This window comes from Tupaia chinensis, unplaced genomic scaffold, assembly GCF_000334495.1.
Source record: "Tupaia chinensis unplaced genomic scaffold, TupChi_1.0 Scaffold000381_1, whole genome shotgun sequence".
Classification (NCBI taxonomy): Eukaryota; Metazoa; Chordata; class Mammalia; order Scandentia; family Tupaiidae; genus Tupaia; species Tupaia belangeri.
This window is the reverse complement of record NW_006159883.1, coordinates 1,367,907-1,379,397: the sequence shown is the minus strand read 5'-3', so window position 1 is coordinate 1,379,397 and position 11,491 is coordinate 1,367,907. Positions and strand designations below refer to the sequence as shown.

Here is an 11,491-nt window from a genome sequence, read left to right as displayed (position 1 = left end):
TCTTTCTTTCTTTCTTTCTTTCTTTCTTTCTTTCTTTCTTTCTTTCTTTCTTTCTTTCTTTCTTTCTTTTCTTTTTTTTTAAAGAACTTTCTTTTCCTCACTCCTGACCTTAAATATAGACTTCTTTTGGACCTCTCCTGTTTGCTAGTCTTACTTCTGATTGTATTACCTTAGAACTGAACTGTATGGATTGGTTTTGGTAGGGTTAGGGTTGGAGATACACAGATATTTTCTAATTGCATTCCTTTACTGGAAGCCTTTGCCACACAGACCTAGGAATAACATTTGTTTGTGACTTACCGTTGTTTATATAATTTAACATGTATTTTTTTTTGAGAGGTTTTTACTATAGGGCGTGTGTGTTCTCCAGAAAGACAGAGAGGCAGAGTGACAGAGAGACAATCCCTTCTCCTCCATTCTCCTCTCGGAATCTTGGGCATGCAAACACATGAGCCTGGCGTGAGTTTAAGCAACCAGGTCCTGGACTCGAACTGCAGTCGACTACATGGGAGCCCAGCAACATTGCCATTACGCTAACTGCTGGTCCCATAATGTCATATCTTGTATTTTAGACTTTCAAGTTACAAAGCTATTGTTGCTATAACCTGTTGTTTGTGACTTACCACTGTTTGTATTATGTCACATTTTATCTTTTAGACTTCCAGGTGGCAAAGCTATTGAGATTCTGTTTTTTTCTCTTTGTTCCCTATCCCTTCCTTCTTCCTTCCTTTTTCCCCCTTTTCCTTCCCTCCTCCCTTCTCCCTTCCTTCCTCCCTTCTTCCTTTCTCCCAACTTTCCTCCCTTGTCCCCTCCCCCACTTCCTTCCTCCTTCCCTATTATTGTTGGTACAGACCCTTTAAAGACACAGAAAGTCTTAAGAGGAGGAGGGTAGAGTTAAGAGTTGGAGAGGGGAATAAAAAAAAAAATCTGAAATCTCATCCAGAGACAGTTTGGCAAGTATCGGGGTAGGGTACAAGCTGCCAGCTGGTCTAAGCAGCTCTGCAGATCTTGTCTTAATAGTCAGGGTTTCAAAGCAGAATGAAGTGAATTGGGGGTTTAAAGAGAGTGGCAATTTGGGACACAATAGCTTGAAAGAGGAAGCATTGAGAAAGGAGCAGTCAGTCATTTAGGCACATGGAGATTGGGAGACTGCCAGAGCTTTGTGTGTCAGAGCTTCGTGGACCTGGGGATACCCTTTTTTTTTTTTTTTTTTTTTTTTCCTGGAGAGGTTTTTGCTATAGAGCACGTGTGCTCTCCAGAAAGACAGAGAGAGACATAGAGACAGAAAGCGAGAAATCACCCCCCAGGGGGGATGGCCATGCTGCAATCCCTTCTCCTCCATTCTCCTCTCGGGATCTTGGGCACACACGCACACACGCCCAGCGTGAGTTTAAAAACCGCAGTATGGGACTCAAACCGCAGTCGACTACGTGGGAGTCCAGCAACATAGCCATTATGCTAACTGCTGGTCCCAAGCTTGGGCATACCTTTGAGGGCATGGGCAGACTTGATGGTGACAGTGCCTTTAAGTTACATCACTGACTTGTACATCCATTATAATTAATTAGAAATGTATATTTCTAACTTGAATTAAAAGGAAAATGGATGCGATATTAGAAAGATGACAGATTTGAGCATACATTCAAACATTACCCTATCTAATAATATGTAATATATACAATAGTATACTATACACTATATACAATAATGGACAATATATTCTCTGAAATTGGATATCCTTTCTTATACAATGGGGAGTATGCCTACTTTGCAGTACTGAGGACACTCAGTGAAAGTGTATTTAAAGAGGACTCTATAAAAACTGGTTCTTAAAAGTACACATTGTGTAGAAAATCATTGATGCCATAGGACAGTATTTGTCACCTACCTGAAAAGCAGTGTTTTGTAAGGGCTTTCAATATGCTGGGTGTGTGTTCATTGGAAGGTTTTTGAGGGGAGGGTGCAACTTGTGGAGGCATAGGACATGTTTATCTTGAGACTGGAGGATTTATTTGTTCAGTTGAAGAGGGCCAGCTTAGAATTTTAGACAGGCCTTGAGGGCCCGCTCTCTTCAGCACTCTGCCTATTTAGGGAGGAGAATGCTTCTAAGCCTTTTCCTCTCAACTGTTAATAATAATGTGGATTCTATGCCAGGAGCTGCTTCTATTTGGTGACAGAACACAGTGTCTAATAGTGGGGTTTTAAATAAGCGATGGGCAGCTATGTTCCACAGACAGCCTTACACCTTTCCTGGAAGATTCCGTGCCTTTGGAGAGAGCCCCCAGGCAGATGGTCCTCACTGACAGAGTTTTCTGAGGAAGCTACCTTTCAGTGGAGGGAGGCCAAATGTGCGGTCTTATTCCTGTCCCACCTGGACTTGGTGGTCCTTTTTTATTACACACGTAGGTGGCCCTTTGGATCCTTGGGTTCTACATCCTAGAATTCAACCAACCACAGATAAAAAATACTTGTAAAAAAACCCCCACAGTATAAATGTAAAACATATAGAAATTTAAGCAGAAACTGAAAGATGGGAAGGTATAATAACAGAGAGGGCACCTGTAGATACTAGAGACAGGAAGGGGTGGGTAATAGGAAATGGGAAATAGGGGGAGGGGAGGAGGAGAACAGGGATAAAAGTGAACAATATGTTCAATTGAAACAAAAATGGGAAGTGATTTGCTGATGATAATGTATATGGTAATGTCTTTGTCTTGACTGATATACACTGTATTTGTGCTGGGAAAAGCCATGTTGTACACAGAAAAGATGTATAGTGATTAAAGGTAAATAAGAAATATAATAAAATGTTCTGTTTAAAAAATCAGGAACCAGCAGTTGGTGTAATGGCTATGCCACTGGACTCCCACGTTGTCAACCTTGGTTCGAGTCCTGGAACTAGCAGCTTAAACTCACGCTGGGCACATGTGTATGCATGCCTAAGATCCTGAGAGGAGAATGGAGGAGAAGGGATTGCAGCATGTCCAATCACCCCCCGCTGGGGTGGTGATTTCTCGCTTTCTGTCTCTCTGTCTCTCTGGCAAGTGCACATGCTCTATAGCAAAAACCTCTCCCTCCCCCCCAAAAAAGACACCATACTTAATATAAAAATAAATAAAAAATTATAGATGTGAAAAGTACAGCATAACAGCTATTCACATAGCATTTACATTATACAGGATATTACAAATAATTTAGAGCTGATTTGAAGTATGGAGAATGTGCTTAGATTATATGCAAATACTGCACATTTTTAAATAAGAAACTTGAAAATTTTTATATTCTGCAAGTTGGGGTGGAGGTGTCCTAGAACTAGGACCTTGCAGATGTGTAGGGATGTCTTGAAGGAAAAGTGATTGAATGTTTAACCACTGGTAATGGCAGATACCAAGTCTGGCCTCTATATTGGTTTAAGACCTAGGTTGCATTGTAGTCCTTCTGTCTACTAGCTTTGGGCTTAGAAGCGTATGACTTAACTTCTCCAAGTTCAGTTTCCATCTGAAACTTTTTTTTTTTTTGGAGAGGTTTTTTGCTATAGGGCGCATGCACTCACCAGAAGGACAGAGAGAGACAGAAAACGAGAAATCACCCCCCAGGGGGGATGACCATGCCATAATCCCTTCTCCTCCTTTCTCCTCTTGGGTTCTTGGGCACGCATGCACATGTGCCCAGCGTGAATTTAAGCCACTGGGTCCAGGACTCGAACCACGGTCGACTACATGGGAGTACAGTGGCATAGCCATTACACTAACTGCTGGTCTGTCAATCTGAAACTCTGAAGGTTGTTCTGAGAATTAAATGAGATAATGTCTGCATTGCATTTAGGGACACACCTACTTCATTGAAGTTCAGAGTACTTGTTCTTCAGCTTTATTCAACACACAGACACACACACACACACACACACACACACATTTCCAGAATTGAGACTTTACTGACATTATGCCATGAACATGGGAGATAGGCCCCATTCCTATATGATAGATCTTATTTTCACTGAACAGGGTTACCACTGCAGGTGTTTTTCTTTGTCAATTCTCTTTCATCTTCTCTTTCCTCTTCTTCTTCTCTGAGGAAGATACTGATTCTTCCTCAGTCATAGCCAGCAAAAAAATACCCTTGCAGTTTAGGGACAATCTGGACTATGTCCATCTCATACCCAAGTAATGCACTTCGCTGCAATTGTGTATTAATATTTAGAAAGCTCAGAATTTTTGTTGTTCTTGTTTTAACTAAGAAATAGGAAAGCTTTGAAATATACATTAATTTCTTTAAGAATTTTAAGCCTAGTGGGTTATTTTAATTTGATCTGTAAGAAAAAAGAAAATCAATGTAGTGGCTTTGGATCATGTTTATGAAAATGAAAAATTCACAAATTAGTTGAATATAATATATAAAAAATATTACATATAATATATAATTTTATATATTGTTATATGTATTATTAATATAATATGCTGTATATTATACATATTATATATATTATTCATATAATATGAAATATATTATACATATTATATATATTTTTATATATATAACATACATACATGCATATATTTCCTTAAGACAAATAGATCTGTGGGCCGGCAGGTGGCATGAAGTTAAGGTTAAGGTGACTGACATGGCTGAGTGCATGGTTTGAGTCCTGGACCCGGTGGCTTGAAAAGTATGCCAGTTTTGTGCCTGAAATCCCAAGAGGAGAATGGAGGAAAAGGGATTGCTATGTGGCCATTTTTACTGGGGTTGATTTCTCAGTCTCTCTCTCTCTTTCTCTGGAGAATGCAGGCTTCCTATATCAAAAAACTAAAAAAGAGAGAGAAACAGATCTCCACCCCAAATTTGTCATTCCACTGGTGTGAATGTGGCTAACCTACCCTGACCAAAGTACTTCCGTGGTCATTTATACCTGCTTTTCACCACAAGCATTTCCCCAGCTCTCCACAGTATAAATTTAGTGTATAAGTAGTTGTTTATACAAATAATTAGACAAATAGAGGGCATCTTAAGTTGGTCAAATATGGCATTTGTGGTGGATTGTTACTTAGATAAAGGAGTGAGGCCAGGATAAACCACAATGCTATAGAACAACAAATTACCTGAAACTACCTTGATTTTGATTCAGTCATAGCTTAGTAGAGTCATAGACTTTCTACTTAGAAAGGAAATTGAAACTTACTCATTCAAAAATGTATGAGTCTGCCATGGGTCAGAAAATTGCAGTGGGGGGGAGTGGTCTGCTCTGGCTACATGTAGTAAGGGAGTGTATTACCCAAAGAGGATTTTCACAAAAGCAAAAGTGACTAAAAGTTGCTTTGTTTTCTTATTAGCATCTTGTGAAGCCAATTCTTTATATTTTTTCTTTTTTGGAAAGTATTTTTTTTTTTTTTGCTATAGGGCGCGTGTGCTCGCCAGACAGAGAGAGAGAGATAGAGACAGAAAGCGAGAAATCACCCCCCCCCCAGAGGGGATGGTCACACCGCAATCCCTTCTCCTCCATTCTCCTCTTGGAATCTTGGGCACGCACGCATACGCGCCTGGTGTGAGTGCTAAGCCACCAGGTCCGAGACGTGAACCGCGGTCGACTATGTGGGAGTCCAGCGACATAGCCATTATGCTAACTGCTGGTTCCCCTTGTAAAGCCAATTCTAAACACAGTATTGATAGAAGTGATACTATTCTCTTCCCCACCAGGGCACACTGCTCCACTCCCCTCCCCTCCCCTCTCTTGCTGGAACATACTGCCAGAGGCTGTTTTGGGCACAGGTGACCTGGATCACACTTTGAGAAATACTGGCCCAGATGAAAATACTCTACCTCCCATTGTATATGTCAAGATCCTGATACCTGGAGAGATGAAGTGACCCACCTTCTGCCACCCCCAGGTCCTGGCAGACCCTGGCTGCTACTGTTGAACCCCCAGCAGTGCCAACTCAGGCAGCCTACCTGATTGCTCACTTTCTTAAACCCATGCTGGTCCCCAGCCAGGGGGGTGTTTTTATAATAAAAGCAGGTACTCTGCCTCTTCCTAAGGATGAAGCTTTCTTGGTGTTTGGGGTGTGTTGCCTGTCCTACTATCCAAATTTCATTGCTTTTAAAAAAATGTTTAGTCCTTTCTCCCATGAATGAGAAAGACAAAGAGAGGAAAAGCTAGAGACAGACAGACAACAACTTCAAAGGATCTTAATACCATGGTATACCCCAGCATCGTTCAGTGCCACAGGTACGCATGTGCCCAGAGCAGTGAGGGAGGTCTCCAGATGTAAACCTGGAACCACACCTTGTAAGTCAGCCTCACAGAGAATTGCATTATTGGCATACCAGGCCCCCCGCATGGATTCCCCACTATGAGAGATCTTCAACAAGTTCGTGGAAAATGGTATTATAGAAAAACTATCCATGGATTTCAAAAAATTTTGGACCAAAATAAACTTGTACTATAATTCCATTTTCATGAACTTTTTGAAGTCCCCTCCTGCATGTGGGTTGGGACTCCTGAGGCAAAATTCATGGTACAGATTCCCAGGCCATTTCTTTGTGTACTAATTCCTCCCTCTCATGTTTATCCTGGGTCACTGAGACTATAACCTTTTTGTTTTCCTCCTACATTCACTCTATCATGTGTTGAGTCTTATTTGTTAAGCACCCACACTTTAATGGCTACTTATAGCATTTCAAAGGGACTGGAGAAAGAACAAAAATAGACACACAGGTGGTGGTTGTTAACCAGACGTTCTTCCTTTTTTTTTAAATTTAATTCGACAGTGAACTTTACATGTTTTCTGTCAAATGTTTCCTCCCTTGCACTCACACCCACCCTCCATCACCCACTCTCTACTACCCACTCTCTTCCCTTATAGTCTGTAGAATTTACACACATTCTCTCCATCACAGTTTCAAGCCTTTCAACCTCTGCCATAGCATTCAGAGCAAATTGAGTCAGGACATACAGTGTGTATTTTTCAAACTGTGGCTCACTTCACTCAAAATTGTCTTCTTTATTTGTCCACTTGATGTCAAACAATAGGATATCATAGCTTCTTACAGCTGTGCAATATCCCGTAATATATATGTGTCACAATTTCAACCCAGTATCACATTTTGGACACTTACATTGGTTTCATGTTTTAGCAAGTGTAAATAATGCCACAGTAAACATAGTTGTGCAAAGTGTCTTTCTAATTGAGTATTTTTCTATCCTTTGGGTAAATACCAAGAAGTCGGATTTCTGGGTCGTATGGATATTTTTGATGTTATTTCTAAGGAGGGTTCAGACAGTGAGGTGTATGTGTTTTATGTTTATGGTTATGTTGAGTTTTAGATGCATGAAGCTAAGTTTTGCTAGTATTAGTACCTGTGGTTTACTGGGATCTAGTTCCTGCAAGTAAATATGCCAGTGAACTATATTTTAGAACTTAATGAGTGAAATACTAGGAAAAAAATATATATATATAATATATGTTTGTACACACACACATACGTACACACACATGTATGTATAAAATAAATCCTTTATGGTTCATACATGATGTGCAATGGACTGTATGTTTACACAGTTTTGTGAGCTGTGCCTCCTTTGAATCTTCTTAAGATGTTGGCACAACACCCTCTGTTGACAAAGGAAAAAAAAGGAAATACATTCAGGCTATTGCCTTCCACAACTTTTAAACAATGTTTTGTTTTTTTTTTTTTTTTTAGAGGTTTTTCACTATAGGGCGCGTGCGCTCGCCAGACAGACAGAGACAGAGAGACAGAAAGCGAGAAATCATCCACCAGAGCGGATGGCCATGCCACAATCCCTTCTCCTCCATTCTCCTCTTGGGATCTTGGGCATGCACGCACACGCACCCGGTGTGAATTTTAAGCCACCGGGTCCGGGACGCAAACCACGGTCAACTACGTGGGAGTCCAGCGACATAGCCATTGCACTAACTGCTGGTTCCCAACAATGGTTTATTGTTTGGGAAGTACATTTCTCCTTTGTTCAGTTGAAGGTGAGATAAAGAAATGTTGCGTTAAAAGTAAAATCAAACAAGGGTAGCCTTTCTCTTCAGTCCCCATTGCATTTTCCAGCCAATGGCCAATCTGTTACTCAGGGGTAAAATCTAAAAATTGCAATCCTTTCAAATTGGCTAAAGCTTTTGTGAATTGGATGCACTTAGCAGCCAGCAACATTTTACTGCCCTATTTTAAGAACTAGTTTAAGAGGATGCTGCTCTGAGTGGGAACTGCTAAGTACAGTGTGTATGGTGATATATTTTGGATGTTGACAATGGCTAACACTTACCTTTGTAGGTGAAGTTAAACACAGTCTTTTTGGTCATGAGGCCCAATGTGCAGGTATGTGGAAAGAGAAATAGAGAACAAGAGTGAATGCAGCCTCGGACTCTCTGTTATGTGTGTTTAACAAAAGGGAGGAGATTTAAATTCTATCTTGGAGAAACCTTGGTTCAATCTGTTACACCCCAGTAGGTGTTAGCTGTAAACCTCAGTACTCAGATGAGTAGTCATTACTTGCTTAACAAATGTTCATGTGGTATTGTCAGGAAACTGCTTTTATTTTGTTTCTTTTTCTTTTTCTTTTTTTTTCCCAAAAAGGTGTGTGTGCTCACTGGAGAGAGACAGAGTTAGGGAAAGTGAGAAATCATCCCCAAGGGAGGATGGCCACAATGCGGACCCTTCTCCATTCTCCTCTTGAGATTGTCGGCATGCACGTACACATGCCTGATGGGATTTTCACTTCCAAAATTTTTAAAAAATTTTTTTTTTTTTTTTTTTTTTTTGAGAGGTTTTTCACTATAGGGCGCGTGCGCTCGCCAGACAGACAGAGACAGAGAGACAGAAAGCGAGAAATCATCCACCAGAGCGGATGGCCATGCCACAATCCCTTCTCCTCCATTCTCCTCTTGGGATCTTGGGCATGCACGCACACGCACCCGGTGTGAATTTTAAGCCACCGGGTCCGGGACGCAAACCACGGTCAACTACGTGGGAGTCCAGCGACATAGCCATTGCACTAACTGCTGGTTCCCAACAATGGTTTATTGTTTGGGAAGTACATTTCTCCTTTGTTCAGTTGAAGGTGAGATAAAGAAATGTTGCGTTAAAAGTAAAATCAAACAAGGGTAGCCTTTCTCTTCAGTCCCCATTGCATTTTCCAGCCAATGGCCAATCTGTTACTCAGGGGTAAAATCTAAAAATTGCAATCCTTTCAAATTGGCTAAAGCTTTTGTGAATTGGATGCACTTAGCAGCCAGCAACATTTTACTGCCCTATTTTAAGAACTAGTTTAAGAGGATGCTGCTCTGAGTGGGAACTGCTAAGTACAGTGTGTATGGTGATATATTTTGGATGTTGACAATGGCTAACACTTACCTTTGTAGGTGAAGTTAAACACAGTCTTTTTGGTCATGAGGCCCAATGTGCAGGTATGTGGAAAGAGAAATAGAGAACAAGAGTGAATGCAGCCTCGGACTCTCTGTTATGTGTGTTTAACAAAAGGGAGGAGATTTAAATTCTATCTTGGAGAAACCTTGGTTCAATCTGTTACACCCCAGTAGGTGTTAGCTGTAAACCTCAGTACTCAGATGAGTAGTCATTACTTGCTTAACAAATGTTCATGTGGTATTGTCAGGAAACTGCTTTTATTTTGTTTCTTTTTCTTTTTCTTTTTTTTTCCCAAAAAGGTGTGTGTGCTCACTGGAGAGAGACAGAGTTAGGGAAAGTGAGAAATCATCCCCAAGGGAGGATGGCCACAATGCGGACCCTTCTCCATTCTCCTCTTGAGATTGTCGGCATGCACGTACACATGCCTGATGGGATTTTCAAGCTTTGGGGTCTGAGATTCCATCTGTCATTGGCCATGTGAGAGTCCAGTGCCTTAACCACCACTTCCTAGCCCCAAATTGTTTTGACTTTCTAACGTCAACTCCTTATTCTATCTGTATAGCATACATGCAGAGACATGCACAAAACTGTGTTTAAATGTACAGCTTATTGAACTGTCACAGCATACACCATGCATTCACCGGTCAGAAGCAAGGTCAACAAATAGAACTGAACATTACTAGCACCCGTGAAACTTCCTTCCGATTTGTTTTTTAATAATTTTTAATAAGCTTATGAAAAATTATTTGTAATATGAAGTTGCAATGACTAATTTATGCAACAAAACTCACTATCTCACTGTAGTCATTGGTTCCTTATGAAGGGAAACACAAACAGCGGTACTTACTGTCACAAGTAGAACAGCCTTTCTTTTCTGTGTGCATGCACTTTGGTGTGTATGTGTGTGTGTTTATATATAAAATATGATTAGTATTTAACCATAAATTAAAGAAATTACTTAGGAAGAAGTGGAACAAGGATGTGAGAAGGTGAGTGAGAGAAAGAAACATAGTGAAAACACCTATTTTTCTTTCCTACCTTAATCAACTAGTGAAAATGTTTGATAAAGATAGGCATTAGAAAAGAGGCAAAAAGACAGTGTTACATATTTTTACTTTTTAAACAAATTAAGGATGTTGGGCAGGGAATAGGTGTATACATTTATTGTTTGCTCCTGTATCCTATTCCTTGAATGTAGATGATGTGATCTAGTTCATATTTTGAGACAAGCTATCATATGCTTAGATTTTAATAAGCCCAGAATTTTGCACAGTAAGTATTGGTTTGTGGCATCAAAATACTGTATTCATTCTGAAAATAATATCTTCAAGACTTATAGTGCTCTGCATTTAAAAAAAATTATGCTCCCCTTAAAAGCATGTATCTTTCAATCTCAGTTTTTCTTGTTTAAGAAATTTTTCTCTTCTATTTTTGGATATGTCTTTAATTTCTTTGTTTTCCTCTTCAGGAATATTAATTGTCCATGTGCTAGATTTCTTGAGTCTGCCTTTATTGTCTATCTTCTTCTCTATAATAACTTGAATATTATTTCCTTTAAAATTTGGTTTTATTCATTTTCTTCATGCCTACCTACATGTCTTTTTTTTTTTTGAGAGTTTTTTTGCTATAGGGTGCGCACGCTCGCCAGGCAGAGAGAGACATAGAGACAGAAAGCAAGAAATCACCCCCCCAGGGGGGATGGTCATGCAGTAATCCCTCCTCCTCCATTCTCCTCTCGGGATCTTGGGCACGCACGCACACGCGCCCGGCGTGAGTTTTAAGCCACCGGGTCCGGGATGCGAACCGCGGTCGACTACGTGGGAGTCCAGTGACATAGCCATTATGCTAACTGCTGGTTCCCACCTACATGTCTTTATTACTGACATTTATTCTTTGATTGTTTTATTTTGCTTTTCATGTTTCTGTAATCTTTCACAAGTCTTTCCTTTTCTGTTTTTCTGTAATCTCTACATTCTTTTCACAGTTTTATGATCACTTTTCTGAACCCTAGTATTTCTTTGTATCTCTTCTTTGACCTTTTTCTTTCTTTTAATGATGGAGAGTGCATGGCCAGAAACCTCCACAGGGTCTTGTCATGTGTTAGTCT

The 11,491-nt window shown here is 40.2% G+C and overlaps 1 protein-coding gene and 1 pseudogene across 4 annotated transcripts in view; both read left to right on the top strand.

Annotated features, from left to right (window-relative positions):
* The window catches only part of CERS6 (ceramide synthase 6), a 333,671-nt gene that overhangs the window by 17,438 nt on the left and 304,742 nt on the right, over positions 1–11,491 (top strand). The gene's annotated exons all lie outside the window — the stretch shown is intronic.
* On the top strand, positions 7,505–7,615 carry LOC114008749 (uncharacterized; annotated as a pseudogene).